Source organism: Pelodiscus sinensis, chromosome 3 (genome assembly GCF_052426305.1).
Source record: "Pelodiscus sinensis isolate ZL-2025 chromosome 3, ASM5242630v1, whole genome shotgun sequence".
Classification (NCBI taxonomy): domain Eukaryota; kingdom Metazoa; phylum Chordata; order Testudines; family Trionychidae; genus Pelodiscus; species Pelodiscus sinensis.
The window spans coordinates 9796362-9820298 of NC_143054.1; the positions used below are offsets into that span (position 1 = coordinate 9796362).

Here is a 23937-nt window from a genome sequence, read left to right on the forward strand (position 1 = left end):
ATGTAGGCATACCGCACTTGCAAATGAAGCCCGGGATTTGAATTTCCCGGGCTTCATTTGCATAAGCGGGGAGCCGCCATTTTTAAAACCCCGCTGGTTCGAACCCCGTGCAGCGCGGCTACACGGGGCTCGAACTAGGTAGTTCGAACTAGGATTCCTATTCCGAACTACCGGTACACCTCGTTCCACCGGTGCACGGGGTTCGAACCAGCGGGGTTTTAAAAATGGCGGCTCCCCGCTTATGCAAATGAAGCCCGGGAAATTCAAATCCCGGGCTTCATTTGCAAGTGTGGTATGCCTACATTACCCCGCTAGTTCGAACTAGGAGGGTAGTGTAGACATACCCTATGTTATTTGCACTGGTGTTGCAGAGGCTAGCAACCCCACTTCATTCACATGGGCTGCCCCAATGTCTCTGGGACATGTGAGAGTTCCAGGAGTGGTGTATGTCCTGAGGTCTCATCAGATTCCTCTGTGAGAAGTAATGTCATCAAATTTGGAGCCTTATAGGGCGGAAGGTCAACAAATATCCCTTCCTCTCTACAGAGAAGGTTTGCACCCAATTTACACAACAAGTCACGTCCCATAAGTTTTACAGGAGAACAGAGAGATAACAGGAAAGAATGTTCAGGTGACAAGGGTCCAAAGTGGGGTGGGGTGCAGATGGCACATCTGGGGAATCAAGCTGTTTCTTTAGAGTAGCCAATTCTTGCTGCAGCTTTTCAATAGAATCTTTTTGGCTAGCCATAATGCTCTGATTCTATTTTTTTTTCTGCCACATCCTCCCAGAGGCACCAATATTCCATCTGGTTAGGATGTTTTTCCTCGAGGAAAACTGTAAGATAAGCAAGCTTTTGTAAGTCAAAGTTACCCTCTAGTGACCATTTTTTCTGGGAATTCCCCTGAGTATAGCCATTCCAAATGCTCATTAATTTCTTAAGTCTCCTTAGTTTCAAACCTGTCGGCAATTACGTAGCTGACTGTAAATTCTTATCATCTGAGACAAGGGAGTCCCAGGCTGTGAGAAACCTTTCCCCTCGGTCGGAGACATACTCGAGGGAACAATCCCACCCATGTTAGCACTGTCCTGTCCAAGGACAGCACAGGAGCCCCAAAAGTATTACCCTCTCCAAGGATAGCACAGGCGTCCAGCAACACTACCCTCTCCACGGATAGCATGGGAGTCCACACAAACTGTCAGCTTCACTTACACTGCTTATGTGCCAGGGGAAACCGCCCTTGCTTTCAGCAGCTGTTCAGTGACACTGACAGCACTGGTGCGGCTGCCGTCCCGTTCCGGACTTCACTCACTCAAAACCATGCGCTTGGATTCGCCACCAATCAGTCAGCAACAAAATCCAACCCCTATTTAGATGTACCCTGTGGGTTTTTTTTTAAATCTCCCTCAAGCCTCTTAAAGAAAATTTTGGAGCAAAAGATGACTCTTACCGCCAGCCGGTCCAGCTGGTGACCAGAACAGGGAGGCAGACTGGGGGATTTTAAATGGATCCCTTACCCTCCAGGTGCACGCTGTAGTCTGTTCCCATTCCCCATCATCAGCCTTTCCAACTGGAGTTCCAAGCCATCCCACTTCTGACACCAAATTGTTGGGGAAATCTCGCTCCCCTGGGGTACAGAGTCCCCAGAAGGGTCCAAGGCAGGAGGTCAAAGCAGTGAAGCAGGAGAGAAATCTAGAAGGAAAACTTTAGTATGCATGCATGCAGGCTGACAGCTACCAGAGTGAGAGCAGCAGCAGCCCTGAGAGAGAGTTTCAGGGATCCTTTATACAGTATGTTCAGATAGTTTAGTTGTTGATTGTTTTCTTTAACATATCAAAGTCTCAGCAGAGGTACTCTGAGACGTTTCTGTTCACCCCAGAAGTGCTAGAAGTAAGTTTACAGTACAAAGGCACATGAGAACTTGAGTGAGGAGTCTACAAGGCAAACTGTGACAAAGATAAGAGTTTACATGACAATTTGTGACAGACTAGGAGTCTCCATGAAGTTGAGATAGGAGGCATTGTAAGGGTCTTGATTAGAGTTAAGATGATTTCTCTGTTACAGAGAGAAAGAGAGAGGCCTGGACAACTTTTAACCCTTACAGCAGTTTTCTTTTAGAGAGTTTTGATTTCCTGCACAGTCCCCCCTTAGACACAATTGGAGTTATTTGACTTTCTCCCACATAGTCTATAAGGTGCCACAGGACTCCTTGTCGCTTTTACAGGGTAAGGGGTTCAGACAGGTCAGGAGAAGCAGGGACCTGCAGATCCAACAACACATGGCAGCCAGGCTGAAAGACATAGAGGGATGCAGAAAGGTTGGACTCTTCTAGGTGTCCACTGGAGGAAAAAATACAAGACACAATTTTCCCATTACTCAAAAAAAAAGCCCCTCTCAACTGTTCTCTTCTACTCTTTGGTCTCCCTGATTACCCCTCCTATTCTCCCTCCCATCCCACCTTTTCCTCCGCCCCTCTTCTGTATCTAAGTCCACACCTTGTCTTCCTCACACCTATTCCCACTTGTCCCTCTTCTCATGTACCGCCTGTGATTCCAATACTAAGTGATTGCATTTATCAGAGACCAACTAGAATAACCACATGTTGGCTTCTGAACACAGCTTGTATATTTAAGAGTGGAATGATTTATATGTGTCATATCTACTTTCTGACAATCCCACCTTCATTAATTAGCTCAGGACAAATGCAACCATAAAATGTTCAAGGCTACATTCATAATAAAGGACAGCTGACAAATTGGTTTCATAGCACTCCACCTTCTTGCATCTTACTTCATTCCCGGACATGCCTCCTCCTTAGGGGAAATCCCAGGCTCGTTCTGGAAACAACAGTCATATGTTTGTTTGGAGTTCCGTAGTGATCCGTGTGTGGCTCTACACTGTTTAACATTTTTGTCCAAGAACTGAAAGAAGAGACAAAATCATCAATGAGGAAGTTTGTGGACCAAAATAGATGTTACTGGACTGGTTCAATAATGAAGTGGACACAGCGCTGATATCCAGTTATTGCCACTATTGAATAAAGTGGACTCAAGCAAAACTATGTTTCAATATTCAAAACAGCTTGGTATGAATGTTGACATTTAGGAGTATAGAGGGACCCTGGAAAGTGATTCGATCCTCGGAAGCAATGACTCTGAAAAAAGATTTGGTGGACTAAGGTATTAATCCACAAACAATGAGCTTCTACTGTGATCATTGGCTGCAGAAACAGAGGAATCTCAGTATTTGTTGCAGCTGCAATCACTGGTGGAAAATGGTGTCCATTTCTGGTCTCCTCAATTAAAGAAGGACTTTGCTAAATTTAGAAGGCTTGAGAAAAAAGCCAAGAAAATGACTGATCAGAAAACATGCCCCCTAGTGACTAACCACGATCAATGAAGTTAGCTTAATAAAGAGAAAGTGAAAAGGCAACTGGATGAAGTCTGTGAGTACTGGACCTAAATGGGAATTGACAATGGGCTCTTCAGTCTAGTAGACAAAGGAATAACGTAGACATTCTCCAAACACTGGCTGAGAATGCAAGCTAGACAATTCTTACTGGAACTTAGCTGTAAATTCTTCAAGGAAATAGCAATTAATCACACATGCATTTTGTGGCTTCTTTGTCAGTGGCCATTATTAAATTGAGACTGGATTTTTCTTCTAATATATGTGTTTTGAATGATTTGGGGGAATCCTATGGCCTCTGTGAGTACAGACAAATACAAGGATATCTGGTGGCCTTGGATAATACAAACACACACCTTGACAGACACAGGCAGGCACCCCTATCTCCCAGGCACCCGATGGGATTATAAATACTCAAGATCCTGACTCACCTGCAGAAAGAAATTTTCACCCCTCCCACTTTCTCATAGGTCTTTCCTTTTCCCACTCACCAGTCCTCCAGTCCTCTCATCTCTCTACCACACATACACATTTGTGTGCCTCCCTTTTGTGTAGATCCAGGTTTTCTCGACACATTTCCCTTCCATTTTTCTACTCCCTAAAGTTCTCCTCCCCAGGCTAACCTAATGTGCTGCTGACCTTCCTTAAATTCAACCCCTCCCCAAAAAATAGCCTCGGACAGATTTTAGTGGTATACCATCCAGACTTTTCAAAATATCTGCCCTCGATGGACTGAAACTGACACTGGCTACTGTCTGGAGCTCTTCAGCATGGCTGAAACTTCAGAGGCTGACAACAATTTTAACTCCCTTGATCACACATGCAGCTCAGAGGAATCAGCTATCTGGTGCATCCTTTAAAACAGGAGGCTTCTGACACACTGTGATGGGGCGCAGCAACCCCACACTTTAAACCCCCTGGCCCCGGCCAGAGGCGGGAGGGGCGGAGCATGGACAGAGCATGCACGGCATGCTCTTGGGCTGCGACACAGCTGGGAGGAGAGGTGCCCGGGTATGATGCAACACCAGGGTGCCAGGGTTCAAAAGGAGCAGACGCTCACGGAGGGGGGGAGGGAGGAATGGAGCGATGGGTCGCACCCCCAGGGAATCCCTGAGGAACCGCAGACAAGGCCCTGAAGGGACACAGGGGCAAGACAGACATCCCAACACTGACTGGTCTGTGGACTAGGTAAGGGGAGAGGAAGCAGCTCAGGGCAGGGCATTCTAGCCTACGGGCTGGCGCATTAAGGCAGGAAGCCCATCAGCCGGACCGGACCAAAACAGGTCTGTGTCCTTAGGGCCTTGGGCTGGGGTCCATGAGTGAGGGCAGGCCCGGACCCCTCTCTCCCTGCTGTTGGAGGCGGTGCGCGTAGTCCTGGGTACATACGGGCCAGGCTGGCCCACGAAGCAGAATGCGATAGAAAGAACTGATACAAGAAGACATGGTGTGGGTCGGACTCTTGTACCTGCCTGGGGGGTGGGTGGTGAGAAGTAAATAAAGGCACTAGTGGACTAACCAGGTCTGCATGTGTACACACACCTATGAAGAGAAGGAATATCTTTTTCAATTCAACCTTTAATTTAATTTCCCCATAAGGCTGGTGGGTGAGAGACATTCTCTAAAAGGTTAACCTCAGAGTGCTGGATGCTTCCATGCAAACATTTGAGATCTGGATTCATCACTATCTGACAACAACAAAAAATCTCTCAACTTCAAGGAACACAACAGTAGTTTTACAGGCTGCATCTCAGGAACATTTGGTCAAATGGCCACAGTTTTAGCCCTCTATTACAACTACATGGTCCCCCATGAAGGACACCACATTTAACGGTGATCCAAAAACCTGCAGAGGTGTTAGAGTGCCGACAACAGACAAAATGTAAAAAGAAACATGCGGCAAATGTTAACTCTAGCAAAGCAGAAGCCCTACCATAATCACATGATGCCAATTATTGCTACGGTGACATTGAGCTGGAGAAACAACCTCTTGCAAATTCACCCTGGTAAAATACATTTCTTTTCGGAGGTTTTTGATGCCACCACCAAGAACCTGTATGGCTACCAGCTGGTGGAATTTAATGCTTCAATGACCGATGCCTTGTCAGCCGACGGTCAGGGCAGTGAGTCCCTTATGACCGGCTGAAGTTCTTTTAAATTGTGCTTGGTTCTGTTACAGCAACTGAAGGAGTCAGGTTAAAACTTAAACAGTTACTATTTATTGTTACAGGGTAAACTTAGTTGTTAAATGCTACTACTGTGTTACAGATAACACAGACACTACAAAGGACAGGACAGAAATTACACTAATAAGTCACTTACAGGTACCATGAAACCCTTTGGTTCTCTGAGCTCTTATTAAATGCATGCAAAATAGACACATAGCAGGTATATATTCTCACCCCTGCGTTCCAGACTTGGCGTGGCCAGCGTCTTTCTCTCAATCCCTCGGGAAGAAGTAGGGCGAGGTTGGGCGTCCCACAGACCTCGGGAGACAATCAATACCTGCCAGCAGGTATAGATGATTGGAGCTCAAATGGGGTGGGCTGCTGAACCTCTTTTATACCCCTTGGGTCATGTAGGCTTCTTCCTGGGCTCAAGTGGCCAATTAGGAAAAATGGCTTTGAACACCAAGTTTCCCACGAAGGGTGCACAGCATAATTTATACCTGGGAAAATGCAGACAATGGGCACCTCTGGTATGTGATGGGCAAAGATTCCTCTCCTGGGACAGTGCAGGCGTGTCAATTACTGGTACTAGCTATCAGGGCGACGGGAGGTCCCGGGTCGTCAGCTAGCCCATTTACTGTCTGGTTTCTGTTTATGGTAGAGTCAGGGACAGGCAGCACACCTGTGTTCCCAGGGCATCAAAGGCTGACTGCCTTTCTCTTGCTCTCTGGGGGGGGGGGGAAACAAGATGGGGTTTGTGGAAAAACAAGATGGGGTTTGTGTCTGGCTACATTCCACCCCCTTGACACACCTCACTATGTCCCAGAACGCAAGATGGCGGTGATGCCAGCACCCTTTGCCCTCCTTGGAGGAAGCTAAAATCGCCCTATCAGCAGGGTCTGATCAGATAATTTGGATCAAGGGATTGATTAGGATCGCTTCCCAACGCCATATACCAGATTTGTGCAGAGGAGGTAGCAGTGTACACAAAATGCCTAACAATACATAGAAGCATGCAGCAAGCAATTACAACAAGTAAAATGGTTAATATAGTATTTACAATAGAGTGAAGGAAGGGAGTTAACGAAAGTCCTAGGTGTTGGGCTAGACAATCTAGCCATGAGGCTTTACATTTTTAGTTACAGCATGTCTTATCCCATACCGTTGGTTGCCACTTCCCTTGCCTCCCCTCTTGACCTCCCCCCAGAGTTATTTAGAGGATTGTGGTAGTCGCTGTCATCGAACCATACCGGTTCCCATCGGAAGATGTCACTTTGTTTCACCAGTCATTTGGGCTGAGAGGGACAAACTCGATTCCCAGTCCAGTAGAGGAGTCAAGTAAGATGTTCAGGCACAGCAGTAGCAGTTGGGATGAGGAAGAGGACCATGGCGAGTTGGAGTACCATGTCTCATTTTAATAGTCTGTAACTAACAACAGTGGTTGCAAGCGCTACAACAGCAAGCGGTATATATATACAAAAAGTTCATGGTGGTGTCCCGGATCCACACCAGCATTGGGAAGGATCCATCCCACTGGAGCACTGTTCAGGGCTATTGCCTCAGTTTCCTGTAAGAAAACATAAGGTTTGCCGGTTTTGGATACAATCCAAGCCTTAGTAATTGTTATTGGTGTTAGCCCAGCATCTGCAGTTGTCCAGACTCCTTTTCCCTTATAGGAGTGCAGTACATGGGTTTGTGTCCCCAAACTGGGGTGTTGGGACAAGGGCTATTAAGCGGTTTAGTCCCATGATCGTAGACAACCCTGTTGTCCATCGGGTTGGGTAAGCAAAACCAATTATTGAAACAATTTCTACTCCAGTTAAAACATACTCCCACCCTTGCTTACTGCTGGGCAGTGGACCAATATACTCTACTTGCCAGGTTGCCCATAGTATTTTTCTATTTTTTAGCCTGGCAAATCATTGCCTTTCTGTTATATGTTTTCTGAGTTCAGCACATAGGGTGCAAGCTTGTACCAGATCTCTGGCTTGTTTGTGGGTGATAGACCACCCCCTGGCATGTGCCTGCCGCACCAGCTCTCTGTGTGTCCCAAGGTTTTATGTAGCCAAATGTACAGGCGTTCCCAATCCACCTGGGCAGCAAAAATTTGTACTGCTGCATTTGCTAGGTTATTTAGCTATGCAGCTAGAGTATTATTCTTTTGGACACATGACTTATGCTTAAGGCATGTGGGGTTGCATGCTGGTATATCCATTTCCAATATTCCAATCTCCAAACAGGCTTTCCTATTTCCCAGTTATTTATCCACTGGGTGGCTCCAGCCCATATAGCATAGGAGTTAGTGTAGATGGTACTGGCCCCTGCCTCACAAGCTAATTGATTGCTGCCAGCTCTGCAAGCTGAGCTGTTCCTTCTAAGTTTGTGGACAGGGGTGCAGTGGATGTGTCGGCTGAAACAGCAACAGCCTTCCCTGTCCACTTTCCTTTGAAGTAACCAGGCAGCCTGTATTTACATATAATGTTGAATTTAAAAGCAAGCCAAAAGTGTTATCAACTCAGCCTTGAAAGAGACAGTTAAGTTTCAAAGCTTGAATTTCTAAACTAATAATTTGGTTTCTAGAAAGTTAAATGTCCTTAAGAGTTGAATGCCCAACAGAAGCACTAACCAATTTGTGCCTTGTTTGTTTGCAATTTTAAGCAAGAGGACATTATCCAAAACAAAATAAAACTACGGTAGTTAATTTGAAATCCACAAAATAGAGTTACAATATATAGAGCTCATTCCTTTATGCAGTTAACCAATTAAGTTTTAGTAGAATCCTTAATTTTCCTTTGCAGATTTAACAAAGGTGTCCATAGACAAAATGTTTACATTTGATTGTTTCTTTGCATAGATGGTTTGCACATTGTTAAGAGGCTGCAAAGAAACAAGGTGTCATTTTAAAACAAGATTTCCCTTCACATATTACTACCATTGCTTAATTCCTTCCACACTCCCATGGAGTCCACCTTTATCTTTACATTCCCTCAAATCACTTGCTTTGTTCTTTCAAAAATGTTTTTCATTTTTAGTAACTTTCCAATGTCTGCCTTATTCCTTCAACTATGCCTATAGGGCTCCAAACTTTTTGCCTTCCCCTTCTTATGGTCCATCCTAATTCCTGCTAAATGACTTTTTACAATGACACATGTTTGTCTACTATTGATTTGGTAAGGGAGGGTGAGCTTGTTTACTAAGCCTCATACCTCCTGGTCCTTTTCTTATGCATATTCCTGAGGGAAGAAAAAAAATAAATACATCTGAGAGTTGCTTAACTCTCAGCACTCATCCTTAAGGGAATCTAGCTCTGTCTGGGTACTGAGGGACATGCATTTCTACCTCTCCACTTCTGCAGCAGAGGCTTTTACATTTTTGCAGTTTTTACTCATTCTATAGTGTACATGGCATGTTACAGGAAAGTGTGCAATCTTTGTTTACAACACTACTTAGCCACATTAAACTTTGCATATAGTGTAACTCTTTCTTTATGCTTACAGTTTTCCTGTACCTTCATTAAACAACTTGGACTAAAATGGTCTTACCAAACCAATTTGTTTTAAACCTACAAACAAGATTACTGGACCTTGAAAACTTCATTTATTTACACTATATATATATATATATATATATATATACACAGAGATACACATACATTCTCTCTGAACCTTTCTTACACTATTTCTACATAGCTGTACAACAATTACATTCCCTTTTTATTCAATGGGGTAGTTCAGTTCCAATAGAACCCCCTCCCTTTAGAGTTCTTTTAGCAGTATCTATAATCAAATGTTCAGATTTGAGTCAAATTTGCCTGGATTATTTACAGACATTCCTTTGGAAAAAGGGCCCATTTTCCCTTTAGAATGACTGTAAAGAAACCACAATTTTCTATCTACGCCATTTTAGCATTTGCACAACTGCTCAATTCTCTCCATTCTCTGCAGAGTTTAAATTCTCTGTTTCTCTTTTCTTAAAACACTTTCTTATCTCTAAAATAAAACTGGCCTTGTTTCAGATATTACTCTTGTAAGTATGCTTTAAGGATTTAGATTTCCAGTACTTACTGTCTTTTTCTCAGTTCTACCACAAGGCTTTCAATCTTATCTGTCACCTGCCTGCTTGTCTGGGCCTGATCCTGTTTTCCATTTCTGCCTGCTTGTCTGGGCCTGATCCTGTTTTCCTTGCTAAATGGAAAGTGGCTCCTTTCCACAGACTCAGGCTTTGTCCCATTCTTTAGCTTGCAGGCAGTTCTATACTTATAGAACTGCACCTACAACTCCTCAGGATTTCTCCAATCCTTTCCTAACATTTCTCTATCCCATTTGGGGTTGCCCCAACCTTCCTGGGCAAACCCTTTCTCTATACCACTAAAATCCATGTCTATCATGACAGGCTTCATGTTGCTGTATGTGAACCAGTAGCACAATCCTGCCGACTACGCCACTTCTGTCAGCCGACGGTCAGGGCAGTGAGTCCCTTATGACCGGCTGAAGTTCTTTTAAATTGTGCTTGGTTCTGTTACAGCAACTGAAGGAGTCAGGTTAAAACTTAAACAGTTACTATTTATTGTTACAGGGTAAACTTAGTTGTTAAATGCTACTACTGTGTTACAGATAACACAGACACTACAAAGGACAGGACAGAAATTACACTAATAAGTCACTTACAGGTACCATGAAACCCTTTGGTTCTCTGAGCTCTTATTAAATGCATGCAAAATAGACACATAGCAGGTATATATTCTCACCCCTGCGTTCCAGACTTGGCGTGGCCAGCGTCTTTCTCTCAATCCCTCGGGAAGAAGTAGGGCGAGGTTGGGCGTCCCACAGACCTCGGGAGACAATCAATACCTGCCAGCAGGTATAGATGATTGGAGCTCAAATGGGGTGGGCTGCTGAACCTCTTTTATACCCCTTGGGTCATGTAGGCTTCTTCCTGGGCTCAAGTGGCCAATTAGGAAAAATGGCTTTGAATGCCAAGTTTCCCACGAAGGGTGCAAAGCATAATTTACACCTGGGAAAATGCAGACAATGGGCACCTCTGGTATGTGATGGGCGAAGATTCCTCTCCTGGGACAGTGCAGGCATGTCAATTACTGGTACTAGCCATCAGGGTGACGGGAGGTCGTCAGCTAGCCCATTTACTGTCTGGTTTCTGTTTATGGTAGAGTCAGGGACAGGCAGCACACCTGTGTTCCCAGGGCATCAAAGGCTGACTGCCTTTCTCTTGCTCTCTGGGGGGGGGGGGGAAACAAGATGGGGTTTGTGGAAAAACAAGATGGGGTTTGTGTCTGGCTACATGCCTACAAGCTAAGAACGGGTGTTTCCAAAACTAGACAAGCCCTGTGTATTTACCTTAAAAATAAAAAAGTCGTTTTTATCAAACCCCCATTTTGAAAAGAGAGTCCATCTGACAAGCAGGTTTATCAATGTAGAGAAAACTCTGGCTCCTTTAAGAGTCCTCGACAAGGTCAAACTGCAGCAAAGGAAGGCCATCCTCTGTCTGAGAATTCATATCACCATAAAGACATCACTCCTGTAAATGGCTTTCTAATATGTGGATCAAAGGACACAGCACAACTAATGCAATTTAGGAGAAGTTAATTCTTAATTCATTAAAAGCAATGAGGAGTCTTGTGGCACCTTATAGATTAACAGATTTATTGGAGCCTAAGCTTTCGTGATCAAAGACTCACTTCGTCAGATGTATGTGACGAAGTGGGTCTTTGCCCACGAAAGCTTATGTTCCAATAAATCTGTTACTCTATAAGGTGCCGCGGGACTCCTCATCGTTTTTGCAGATTCGGACTAACACAGATACCCCTCTGATTCTTAATTCATTATTTCCTGATTCCCACCTTTCCCAAGGGAAAAAATATTTTCAGAGGGGTAAGGCGGAAAAGGGTTCATTCATTTTTATTGTGTCCCACCCAGGTGTTCACATAGGTGCATCGTGAGGCAGCAACAGCAAGTTCTGTAGGCAGAATGTATGACTGAGGGTCGGTAGCAACCATCTAGTAAGCAAGCTCTCCTGAGGGATGAAGAGTAGATACCGGGTGGGAAAGTTCCACTTGGTGTCTCAAATTGACTCTTCCCTAAATGTCGACCCTGTTTTACTGCAGCTCCCAGCTGAATGGGAAAAGGTGGGGTTTATTGGCAGCAGAAGGAGAAGCAGAGGCCTTTATTGTTACTGCGTGGAGGAGGGTGTTTCAGGCTTTCTCTGGAGCAATTCGCCCATCCACATCTGCACACCCATATTTTCCTGCCTTTCCCAAAACCAGGTGTGGTCATCAGTGCAATGGGAAGGTACCTATTAAGGAAGCTTCCTGAGTTCCAGTCAGCAGTTGGAGGGGACCCAGCTGGAACATTTCCACCTGTGAGGAAAGTGTGAGTTGAGAACTGTGCTAAAATTGCAAGCTAAAATGTTCAATGTTCAAGATTTTGTCCTGGCATTTGCTTGCAGGCAAGGGGGCTCTGAAGGGAAACATGCTGGTCTCAATACGATTTACAATATAATTCCTTTCTCTACTTTTAGATTTCTGTGCTGTCTTCCTGCATACTAAGAAATAAAGGGGTTTTATAAACTTCCTGCAAGGCTATTGCTGTATTTATGTAAAACCTAAATGTGTGTAACTCCTAAACGTAACAGAAGAAGGCTCTGTCATAGGCTTTGATGCATGAAATTCAGAATATTTCCTACATACTCAACAAATATTGATAAAAGCTATACAAAGCAAATACACAAATGCACAAACATTTCCTGGGTAGAGCTGTGTTCTGCAAGTGCTCTCTCACCTAACCCCCCTCCTCTAAAGTCATTAAGAGGATTTTCCACTAGGCAGTAGGGCTACGTCTAGACTGGCATGATTTTCCAGAAATGATTTTAACGGAAAAGTTTTCCGTTAAAAGCATTTTTGGAAAAGAGCATCTAGATTGGCACGGACGCTTTTCCGCAAAAGCACCTTTTGCGGAAAAGTGTCCGTGGCCAATCTAGACGCGCTTTTCCGCAAAAAAGCCCCGATTGCCATTTTCACGATCGGGGCTTTTTTGCGCAAAACAAATCTCAGCTGTCTACACTGGCCCTTTTGTGCAAAAGGGACTTTTGCCCAAATGGGAGCAGCATAGTATTTCCGCAAGAAGCACTGATCTCTCACAGTAGGAAGTCAGTGCTTTTCCGGAAATTCAAGCGGCCAGTGTAGACAGCTGGAAAGTTTTTCCGGAAATGCGGCTGATTTTCTGGAAAAACTGGCCAGTCTAGACACAGCCTAGATATTTGCCAGATCTGTATATTCAGGTTGGAAATTTCTCGAGGCAGAGACTTGTCAATTCCATTTCATTGAAATTCTGCTGCACAAATAATAATCTTTGCAATTAGCAGATTGCAGCATCCTTCATGAATACCACTTAGATCAAAACAACATTTCGACAGACCAGTCCATATTCCCATCGTCAGCACCCTATAAATCAGGATTTCCCAACCTATGGGCTACCATGACATCTCAAAAGGATCGCCAAGTGTCTCCCCAGCTTAAGAGCCATTCACTTTTGAAAAGGTCACCACCGATCAGCTCCACAGCTGGCTTTGTCTTAAGAAGCTATTCACATGAAGTGATACTCAACTTAATTGGTTCAACCGCCTTCAGGCAATTAAACCAATCAATTAAATTGAATAGAATTTCAGTGACTCAGAACAGTGTAAGGGAGGGGTCTCCAACTTAAAATTAATGGAGATTGCCTATCTCCTAGAACTGGAAGGGACCTTGAAAAGTCATCGAGTCCAGTCCCCTGCCTTCACAGCAGGACCAAGTACCATCCCTGACAAATTTTTGCCCCAAATGGCCTCCTCAAGGATTGAACTCACAACCCTGGGTTTAGCAGGGAGACCATGTAGTTTTTAAGCAGAAGATCAATTTTAGAGACTTGCAGAAAGGTTGAACTCTTCTAGATGTCTACAAAAGCAGAGTACACAAGAGCGAAATTTCTCACCTTTCAAAAAACCCAAACCCTTCTCAGCTGTTCTCCTGTACCCTTTCATGAGCAGAAAGAAAATCTGACCAATATTGTGACTGTCTCTATAAAATCAAGAAACCTTGTCAGTCTGTTTACATCCCCTATTCTCCCGCCTTCTCCTCCTCCTCTCTCCCGTGTCTGAATCCATAGCAAGTCTTCCCCCCAACTCCTATTCCCACTTATCCCTCTCCTCATGTAGCCCTATGACTGTTTCCCACCCTGGGCTGCACATTCCAATATTAAATGCTTGCATTTATCAAACACCAAGTAGAATGTTGGCTTCTCAGCACAGTTTGTATAGTTAAAAGCTTTATGATTTATATGTGTCACTTCCCCACTCTCTGAGGATTCTATCTTCAATCATTAACTCAAGTCAAATTCAACCATGACTTTTTCTAGGCAGCATTCATACTAAAAGATGGCTGACTGGGGCTGTGTCTAGACTGGCAAGATTTTGCGCAAAAACTTGCCACCTGTCTACACTGTCCGCTTGAATTTGTGCAAGAACACTGATGATCTCATGTAAGATTGTCAGTGTTCTTGCACAAATACACGGATAAGCCCTCTTATGCAACTGTTTTTGCACAAGAGGACCAGTGTAGACAGGGAAGGACTTTTTTGTGCCAAAAACCCCGATGGCGAAAATGGCCACCGGAGCTTTCTTGCGCAAAATTGCGTCTATACTGGCCATGGATGCTTTTGCACGAAAGCACTTTTTGCGCAAAAGCATCTATGCTAATCTAGATGCTCTTTTGAGGAAAAACTTTTAACAGAAAAACTTTTCCATTAAAAGTATTTCCGCAAAATCATGCCAGTACAGATGCAACGATAAAATACTAGAACTTGAAGGGACCTTGAGAGGTCATCGAGTCCAGTCCCCAGCCCTCATGGCAGGACCAAACATTGTCTAGACCATCCCTGATAGACATTTAACTAACCTACTCTTAAATATCTCCAGAGATGGAGATTCCACAACCTCTCTGGGCAATTTATTCCAGTCTTTGACTACCCTGACAGTTAGGAACTTTTTCCTAATGTCCAACCTAAACCTCCCTTGCTGCAGTTTAAGCCCATTTCTTCTTGTTCTGTCTTCATTGGCCAAGATGAACAAGTTTTCTCCCTCCTACTTATGACACCCTTTTAGATATCTGAAAACTGCTATCATGTCCACCCTCAATCTTCTCTTTTCTAAACTAAACAAAACTAATTCCTCCAGCCTTCCCTCATAGGTCATGTTCTCTAGACCTTTAATCATTCTTGTTGCTCTTCTCTGGACTTTCTACAATTTCTCCACATCTTTCTTGAAATGCGGTGCCCAGAACTGAACACAATACTCCAATTGAGGCCTAACCAGGGCAGAGTAGAGCGGAAGAATAACTTCTCGTGTCTTGCTCACAACACACCTGTTAATGTATCCCAGATTCTGGAAAAAACGCATCTACATTGGCAGGATGCTTTTCTGGAAAAGCACTTTTTCCGGAAAAGCGTCCATGGCCAATGTAAACACGCTCTTCTGGAAAAAAGCCCCGATTGTCATTTTCGTAATCGGGGCTTTTTTGCGGAAAAGACTACTGTGCTGTCTACACTGGCCCTTTTCCAGAATAGTTTTTCCGGAAAAGAACTTTTGCCCGAACGGGAGCAACATAGTTTTTCCGGAAAAACACTGACAATTTTACAGTAGATCGTCATTGCTTTTTCGGAAAAGCAAATGGCCAGTGTAGGCAGCTGGCAAGTTATTCCGGAAAAGTGGCCTAGCGTAGACACAGCCATAATGTTTGGCATTCCCTGAGACTTCTCGGTGAAGACCGAAACAAAGAAGTCATTGAGCATCTCTGCCATTTCCAAGTTTCCTGTTACTGTTTCTCCCTCCTCACTGCCCAGTGGGCCTACCCTCTCCTTGGTCTTCTCTTGCTTCTAATGTATTTATAAAACATCTTCTTGGTTCCCTTTATTCCTGTACCTAGTTTGAGCTCATTCTGTGCCTTTGCCTTTCTAATCTTGCCCCTGCATTCCTGTGCTGTTTGCCTATATTCATTCTTTGTAATTTGTCCTACTTTCCATTTTTTATATGACTCCTTTTTTATTTTTAGATCATGCAAGATCTCGTGGTTAAGCCAAGGTGGTCTTTTGCCATATTTTCTATCTTTCTGACACATCGGAATAGATTGCAGTTGGGCCTTTTACAATGTCCCTGTGTTCTGGAAACAACAGACAAACCTTTGTTTGGAGTTGGTGATGATCAGTTTGTGGCTCTACACTGTTTAACATTTTTCTCTGGGAAATAAAAGAAGAGACAAAATCATCACTGACGAAGTTTTTGGACAAAATACATTTAAAGGCTAACAAGGGTCTTTAAATAATAAAGTGGGCGTGACAGTGATATGGAATTATCTGCACTACTCAATTAAGAAGGCTCAAGCAAAAATATGTTTCAGTATTTCAAACAGCTATATAGACATGTTGACATCTAGGAACTTGGAGGAGTCAGAAGGCAGGACTCGATCCTGGAAAGACTTTGAAAAAAGATTTGGTGGACTGATGGATAAGTTGGGCTTCCCAGGCAGCAAGCACTGGTTTGCCTAATGCATTGTTGACCTTCCTTAAATTGAAGCCCTCCCCAAAATATAGCCTCGGACAGATTTTAGTGATATGTCATCCAGGCTACATCTATACTGTGTTTTTTGTGGAAGAGGAAATGCAAATGGAGTGCTCATTGGCATATCTTGTGCTCTCATTTGCATATCTTCTTCCAATCCTTTTTCAAGAAGAGGTTTTTGCAATAAAAAGCCCTGTGGAAATGGGGCCATTTTTTGGAAAAAACCCTTTTGCACAAGAGCCTGTAAACCTCATTCTTTGAGGAATAAGGACTCTAGCGCAAAAGGAAGATTTTCCTGACAAATGGCGCCATCTCCACAAGGGATTTTTATCGCAAAAACCCCTTCCACACAAAGGATCCGAGGAAGATATGCAAATGAGAGCTCCATTTGCATGTCCTCTTTTGCAAAAAACACACAGTATAGATGTAGCCTAGGACTTTTCCAAATAGCTACCCTAGATTAGATGGAAACTGACACTGGCTACTTCCTGGACCTCTAGCGCTGGCCTGTAATTTGAAAGGTTAACAATAATTTTAACTCCCTTGAACACACATGCAGCTCAGTTGAATCTATTTGCTTTGACCTTTGGCATAAGAGGCAGCTGACGCACCAAGGAAAAAGGAATGTCTTTTTCAATTAAACTTTTAATGTAATTTCCCCAAAAGGCAGGTGGGTAAGAGACTTTCTTGTAGGGTTAACATATAGCGCTGGATGCCTTAGTGCAAATATCTGAGGTCCAGATTCATCACTATCTGAGAACAAAGAAAGATTTCCCGAATCTCTTGACTTCAAAGAAAGCTACGGTAGTTTCATGGGCCGCATCGCAGGAACTTTTAGTCAAATGGCCACACATTTGGCCCACTAACACAACCATGCTCCACATTGAATGGCATTCCAAGAGCCATGTAGGTTTTAGAGTGCCTTCAAGAGATACAATTTCAAAAAAACTGCAGCAAATGATACTCTACCATAGTCAAATGATGCCAATTATTGCTACCGTTGGACTGAGTTGGAGAAACAATTCTGGGCCTTTTCTTATTAATATGTGACAAAAAATATATGAGTGTGTTAACAGAAATGAAAAAAAAAGATTTTTTAAAATAAATTTTTCTCAGAAAGCCAGTTCCTACTATTAAATCTTGTAAAGAATGAAATTATAAAACTGCAGTTTTAGAGGGGTTCATTAATAACATGAAACTCAGTTATTCAGAAATTATAGACAATCAATACGTGATTAAGTGTATTCAAACTGAATTAGCCTGGTATTCTCTTTGATATGAAAGGGTATTTGTTTATTTAAAATTCAACTGGTTCTTGGAAAGCACTTGTCAAAGTTGGAATTATCAACCCAAAGCCATAAAAACTCACAACATTAGTTTAAAATCAGGATTATTTTAAAAGTAATAAATTTGGGGTTCATGGGCTTCTGGTTTATATGCACATAATATATATTTTTCAGAGACTTGGTTATGTTAGTCTGTTTCAGCAAAAACAACAATGGAGTCTGGTGGCATATTGAAGACTAACACATTTACTAGAGTATTAGGGTATAATACTTTCATCAGACAATCACTTCCTCAGGTGCTGAAGAGATTAAAGGGGATACAGAGATGGGAGTATAACATCAGTGCTAATTAACTCAGAGTGGATGTGGCTCATCCCCAGCAGTGATGAGAAGAATTTAAAACGACAGCTGAGATTTTAAGGCAATTCTTAACTCTAGGAGCAGGGACATGAGGAGAATATCACAAGGGTTGGCCCTTCTCAGGAATTCATGTCCTGCAAAGGGGAAAACTGAAAATGTGAATTTGCATTCCCCTAAGAAGTTTAATTGTAATTGTCTAGAAGTTAAAGTAAGTCAATATGAGGTTAAACTAATAAAACTAATTAACCCAATATTGCTTGGTATAGCAAGCCATGCAACTGATCACTTAGGGTACATCTAGATTACAGGCTTTTGTTGACAGAACTTTTGTCGACAGATATTGTCAACAGAAGCTTTGTTAACAAAGAGTGTCTAGACTACATCCAGTTCTGTCGACAAAGCCACTTTGTCAACATGACAGTGTAGAGGCAAAGGACAGTGCAGATGCCTTCTGTTGACGGAACTCTGTTGACAAAGGGCGTTATTCCTCGTTCAATGAGGGTTACAGTCGTCCACAAAACTGCCGAGTTCTGTTGACATTATGTCGACAGAACTCAGCGGCAGTGTAGACGCAGGTATAGTTTTGTCAAGAAAAGTTCACTTTTGTCAACAAAACCCTGTAGTCTAGACACACCCATAGAGACACTCAGAGGCTGTGTCTAGACTGGCAAGTTTATCTGATTTTGCGGAATCATCTGATTTTGCGGAAAAACTTGCCAGCTGTTTACACTGGCCGCTTGAATTTCTGCGAGAACACTGACGATCTCATGTAAGATCGTCAGTGTTCTTGCGGAAATACTGTGCTGCTCTCGTTCGGGCAAAAGCCCTTTTGCGCAAATCATTTGCGCAAGAGGGCCAGTATAAACAGCACAGTACTGTTTTGCGCAAAAAAGCCCCGATCGTGAAAATGGCGATCTGGGCTTCTTTGCGGAAAACCGCGTTTAGATTGGCCATGGACGCTTTTCTGCAAAAAGTGCTTTTGCGGAAAAGCATCCTGCCAATCTAGACATGCTTTTCTGAAAATGCTTTTAACGGAAAACTTTTCCGTTAAAAGCATTTTCGGAAAATCATGCCAGTCTAGACATAGCCAGAGTATTTCTGAGTTAGCGTGGAAATCATACAAGTGTTATGGTTAGCAAGAATTGAATAGTCTCCTCCTCAAGTATGGAGAAGCTTTGAACAGTCTTGTAAAATGAAGATTTTTTACCACAGTAATAATCTTTTATAGGGCGTATCTGACAACACTGTGTGCGGTTTTACAGCTTCTGGAAAATGCTGCTTAAAGATTTACGGACATTTCCATGCATTACATTTTTGGAAGGCTTTCCTGATCCTTAGTGTGGAGCACTTCTTTCCTAATAAAATTGTGCATATGGTTATTATAGATCTCCTAACGGAGTCTGCTTCTGAAAGAGCGGAAATCAAGAAGCCCTTTACAAAATACATACACAAGAGGAGCCTTAGTATTACGCACAACAGGAAGGTCTGGCCAGTGTTGGCCAGGTCTCAGTTAAGCACAGTAATGGGAGGGGGGCCGTGCAGGACTGGTGCTCCCTCGGCTTAGCCCATGTTGGGGGTAGAGAAGCAGAGGGCCATGGGAAGGGGCGGGGGAGGATGGACGGAGGGTTTCCACCAGTGGTCCCTTGGCCTGCCGTAGGGGAGAGGGAGGCTGCACAGGCCCCATGGTACAGCCACACTGGGCAGCCCAGCAGCTCTGGGGAGCAGTACCTGTGTGTCCTCCAGGGCACGGGGCTGGAGCTCGGGGTACACTGCTCAGCACTGGCAATGCTCAATGGGGCCACATTGGCAGAGGCAGTAAGAATTCCCCCTTCTGCCACCTGGCTCCGAGGGCAAAGGGGAAGCATTTGGGTGAACTGGGACACTTAACTGGGCTAGTGACCTGTACATTGGAAAGCCCCATCCCCAGCTGGCCACTCCCCTTCCTGGTGCAGCTGATCCTAGTGCTCACTCTGCAGTACTTAATGCCTCCAATAACCCCCCCCCCCACACACACACCTTTCTCTAACAGCAGAAAACCACAGAAGTGCAGGCAAATCCCATTTTCCACTCATCACTAAATCCTGACCTTCCTGAAAGGTATGAGAAGAGGAAGCTCCGTGCCAAATGTAGTGGTTCTAACTCTTATCATTTAGGAAAAGTTCTTCAACCAAAAGACTCAGTCAGATGCCTCTAAAATATGTATATATATACACACACGGGGCTTGCCAAGCGGCAGTGAGCCACACTCACCAGCTGCGCGGTTTTGCACGTAGCTCATGCGTAGACCACGCTGTGCATGAGCTAACCGTGCTGCACAGTGGTGCCGGCTTCTAATTTACTCACCACGGGCAAGTAGATTACATTAATATATATGGGTATGTCTACACTACCTGTGCGGCTTTGTTCGGGTCTCCCTGCTGTGCACACCAGGGAGACCCAGAGAAGCTTTTCTCGCCCCGGAGGACGCGGTGGCGGGACCGCTGCGCTCTGGGTGGTCCCGCTGCCCGCGAGCTCCAGGGCAAGAAAAGCCCCGTTCATAAGTGCGGATCCGACATAAGTCGGATCCGCATAAGTCGAGGACTGCCTGTACCTAGAAACCAACTACTTCAAGACAGACCCAAGAAAACCAACAATAGAACATCATTTGTCATCACCTACAGCCCCCAACTTAAACCTGTCCAACACATTATCAATAAACTACAGCCTATACTGGAACAGGATACTAAACTCCAAGAGGCTCTGGGAGACAGACCCATAGTCTTCTATAGACAACCACCTAACCTCAAGATGATTCTTACCAACCACCACAGGACATACCACACTAATACCAACCCTGGCACCTTCCCTTGCAACAAACCCCGTTGCCAGCTTTGTCCACATATTCACTCTGCTGATACCATTATTGGACCTAACCAAGTGAGTATAAGATCAAGAACATATATTCCTGCGCATCCAGAAATATAATTTATGCTATCATGTGCCGACAGTGTCCGTCTGCTATGTACATTGGACAAACGTCTCAGACACTTCGCCAAAGAATCAATGCACATAAAACAGATAGTAGACAGGACCACAAAGAAAAACCAGTTTCTTACCATTTCAACCAGAAAGGACACTGTCTCAACGACTTAACTACCTGCATCCTACTTCAAAAGCACTTTAAATCTGCACTCGAAAGGGAATCCTCTGAACTGTCATTCATGCTAAAATTCGACACTCTATGTGTCGGTCTCAACAAAGGCGCCAACTATCTTACCCATTACAAAGATAGCTTCCCCAATTATCACCTCTAATGCCATTAGCTCACAGACACTCCCCCCCCCATCTCCCTTCTGTTCTGAAATGTGATTTGTCCTTTTCATATGTGTTCAATTTTTTTAAAATTGTATCCTTTGGTATATATGGTTGTGACTATTTTCTTCCACTATTTGATCTGAGGAAGTGGGTCTGGCCCACGAAAGCTCATCATCTAATAAACCATCTTGTTAGTCTGTAAAGTGTTACATAGTTCTGTATTTTGTTTCAGTAAGACAAGGCATTGAAACAAGGATAGCCAACACATGATGATTACCCAACTAAACATCCATATTATGTTGCCTGTTGGTGTATGGGGTTAAAAGACAGTAAAGAGAAGGACAAAATGGCTGGTATGTGTTTAATTGTTGATTATGAACAGCTGGTTAGAAAGTGTGATATGCTAAAAGGAAGGGTTGGAGAATTAGAAGCAGAGGTAGAAAAACTGCAAACAGAAGCAAAAAACTATAAAGAAACAGCCTGGCAGGAAAAGAGATCTTGTCCCTCAGCACCTTTGGACCCTACATGTGGTATGTGGGGATATCAGTCTGGTTTTATGGCTCCAGTGAGAGTGCACACTGTCCCTAATCCTAATCAAGGGGAAGGGGACCCCGCTACTGTGAGTTTCCTAGAGCACACTCCTATGAGTCCATCTGACTTGCGGGGCATTTTAAAAGAATTTCCGTATTTGCAGCTTTAATAACCCAAACGTACCCTTCTGGGAAAAGGTGCAGGAGTGGATGGTCGTGGGATGCCTGCATGCTTTTGATGTTTTCACCATGGTAAAAGCAAAATGTCCTGTGCACCCTGACAGTCAATTTTGGTTTGCATTTACTGTCAAAGGGAAGCAATATACTTTTACTCGCCTAAGCCAGGGTTTTCATAACTCAGGGTATGTCTACACTACCCTCCTAGTTCGAACTAGGAGGGTAATGTAGGCATACCGCACTTGCAAATGAAGCCCGGGATTTGAATTTCCCGGGCTTCCTTTGCACAAGCGGGGCATCGCCATTTTTAAAACCCCGCTGGTTCGAACCCCGTGCAGCGCGGCTACACGGGGCACGAACTAGGTAGTTCGAACTAGGTTTCCTCATTCCATGAGGAGTAACGGTAGTTCGAACTAGGAAACCTAGTTCGAACTACCTAGTTCGTGCCCCGTGTAGCCGCGCTGCACGGGGTTCAAACCAGCGGGGTTTTAAAAATGGCGGCGCCCCGCTTATGCAAAGGAAGCCCGGGAAATTCAAATCCTGGGCTTCATTTGCAAGTGTGGTATGCCTACATTACCCCGCTAGTTCGAACTAGCGGGGTAGTGTAGACATACCCTCACCTACTTTGTTTCATAGAGCTGCCAGACATGGCTTTTTGTGTTGTACAGTATGTTGATGATCTTCTTATCTCCTCACCAGATCGCCAAACGCACATGAAAGACTTAGAAGTGATCCTGCAGCACTTGGCAGACAGTGGGGTAAAATGTAATGCTAGAAAGGCTCAGATTGCAAAGGAGGAAATATCCTATCTTGGGTACCTAATATCCAAAGGGTACAGGTGTTTAACTGTTGACCACACTGAGGCTATTAATGCATGCCCATGACCAACTACAGTCAGGGGAGTTAGGAAAGTGTTGGGGCTATTCAATTTCTACCGAACTCAAATTCCCAATTATTCAAGGATTGTCCAGCCTCTTAATAATCTCCTGAAGGGTGCTGGTGGACCACATGAGGCACTTGAATGGACACTTGACTGTGAACAGGCATTTACCACATTGAAACAAAGGCTAAGTACTGCCCCAGGGTTGGGATTTCCTAATCCATTAATGTCTTTTACATTGTACACGCATGTCAGTGAGGGACATATGGCAGCAGTGTTAACACAAAAATATGGGGACAAACAGTGCCAAGTAGCATACTACTCTTCTAAACTAGATGCTGTCGCTCAAGCAATGCCACCATGCCTTCAGGCAGTGGAAGGAGCTTCTATGGCTCTAAATCAGGCCACACCACTTATTGGTGCACAGGATGTAAATATTGTTGTACCTCACGCTGTCCTTGCTATTTTACCAGGGAAGAAATCTTCAGCAGTCCATGTGGCAAGATGGACTCGATGGGAAACGAGCTTGCTAATGCCTTTGGTACATCTGCAAAGAGCATCATTTTTAAACCCTGCCACCCTCATGCTTACCCCAGATGAGGGACACCCAAATCATTGTTGCCTTGAGGAAGAGACCATGGACCTTCCATTGGTAAAAGAAACTGAAATACCTGGTGCCCCTTGCCTATACGTGGATAGCAAGCCACTCACAGGATGGGCCCTTTGTACTCAAGATGGACAGCTGGTGGCACACGGCACTTTGCCTGGGGCATCTGAACAAGTGGCAGAACTGCAGGCATTAGTTGCAGCATGTGAAGCTGCGAAAGGTCATGCTGTAAACATATTTACTGATTCTAGATATGCGTTTGGGGTTGTACATGATTATGTTATCTTGTGGGTAAATCGTGGATTCCTGACGAGTACAGGATCCCCAATACAAAATGGGGGAATAGTGGAGAAACTTCATGCAGCCAGGCAGAAACCTACCGAATTAGGTTTTTACCAGTGATAAAAGTGAGGGCCCACACAAAAGGGACAGACCCTCATAGTAAGGGGAACCGAAGGGCAGACGAACTAGCTAAACGAGCAACAGTGGAAGGTAAAGAGATTTAATTGATTGCTGCAACACAGCCTCTCATAAAAACCCCAAACTTTTTTGAATTACAGGACATCCAACACGCTGCACCAAGGGCAGAGAAGTGGTTATGGATGGATAATGGGGGCAAATTATGC

General features: G+C 44.0%; 1 long non-coding RNA gene across 1 annotated transcript in view; it reads right to left on the reverse strand.

The window, feature by feature from the left end:
- Positions 1-376: 376 nt before the first annotated feature.
- The window catches only part of LOC142827737 (uncharacterized), a 30835-nt gene continuing 7274 nt past the window's right edge, over positions 377-23937 (reverse strand). Inside the window, exons 3-4 of the long non-coding RNA XR_016349099.1 lie at positions 2790-2920; positions 377-2289 (exon numbers count right to left, since the gene is read on the reverse strand). This is a non-coding gene — a long non-coding RNA (uncharacterized LOC142827737). The remainder of the gene's footprint in view (positions 2290-2789; positions 2921-23937) is intronic.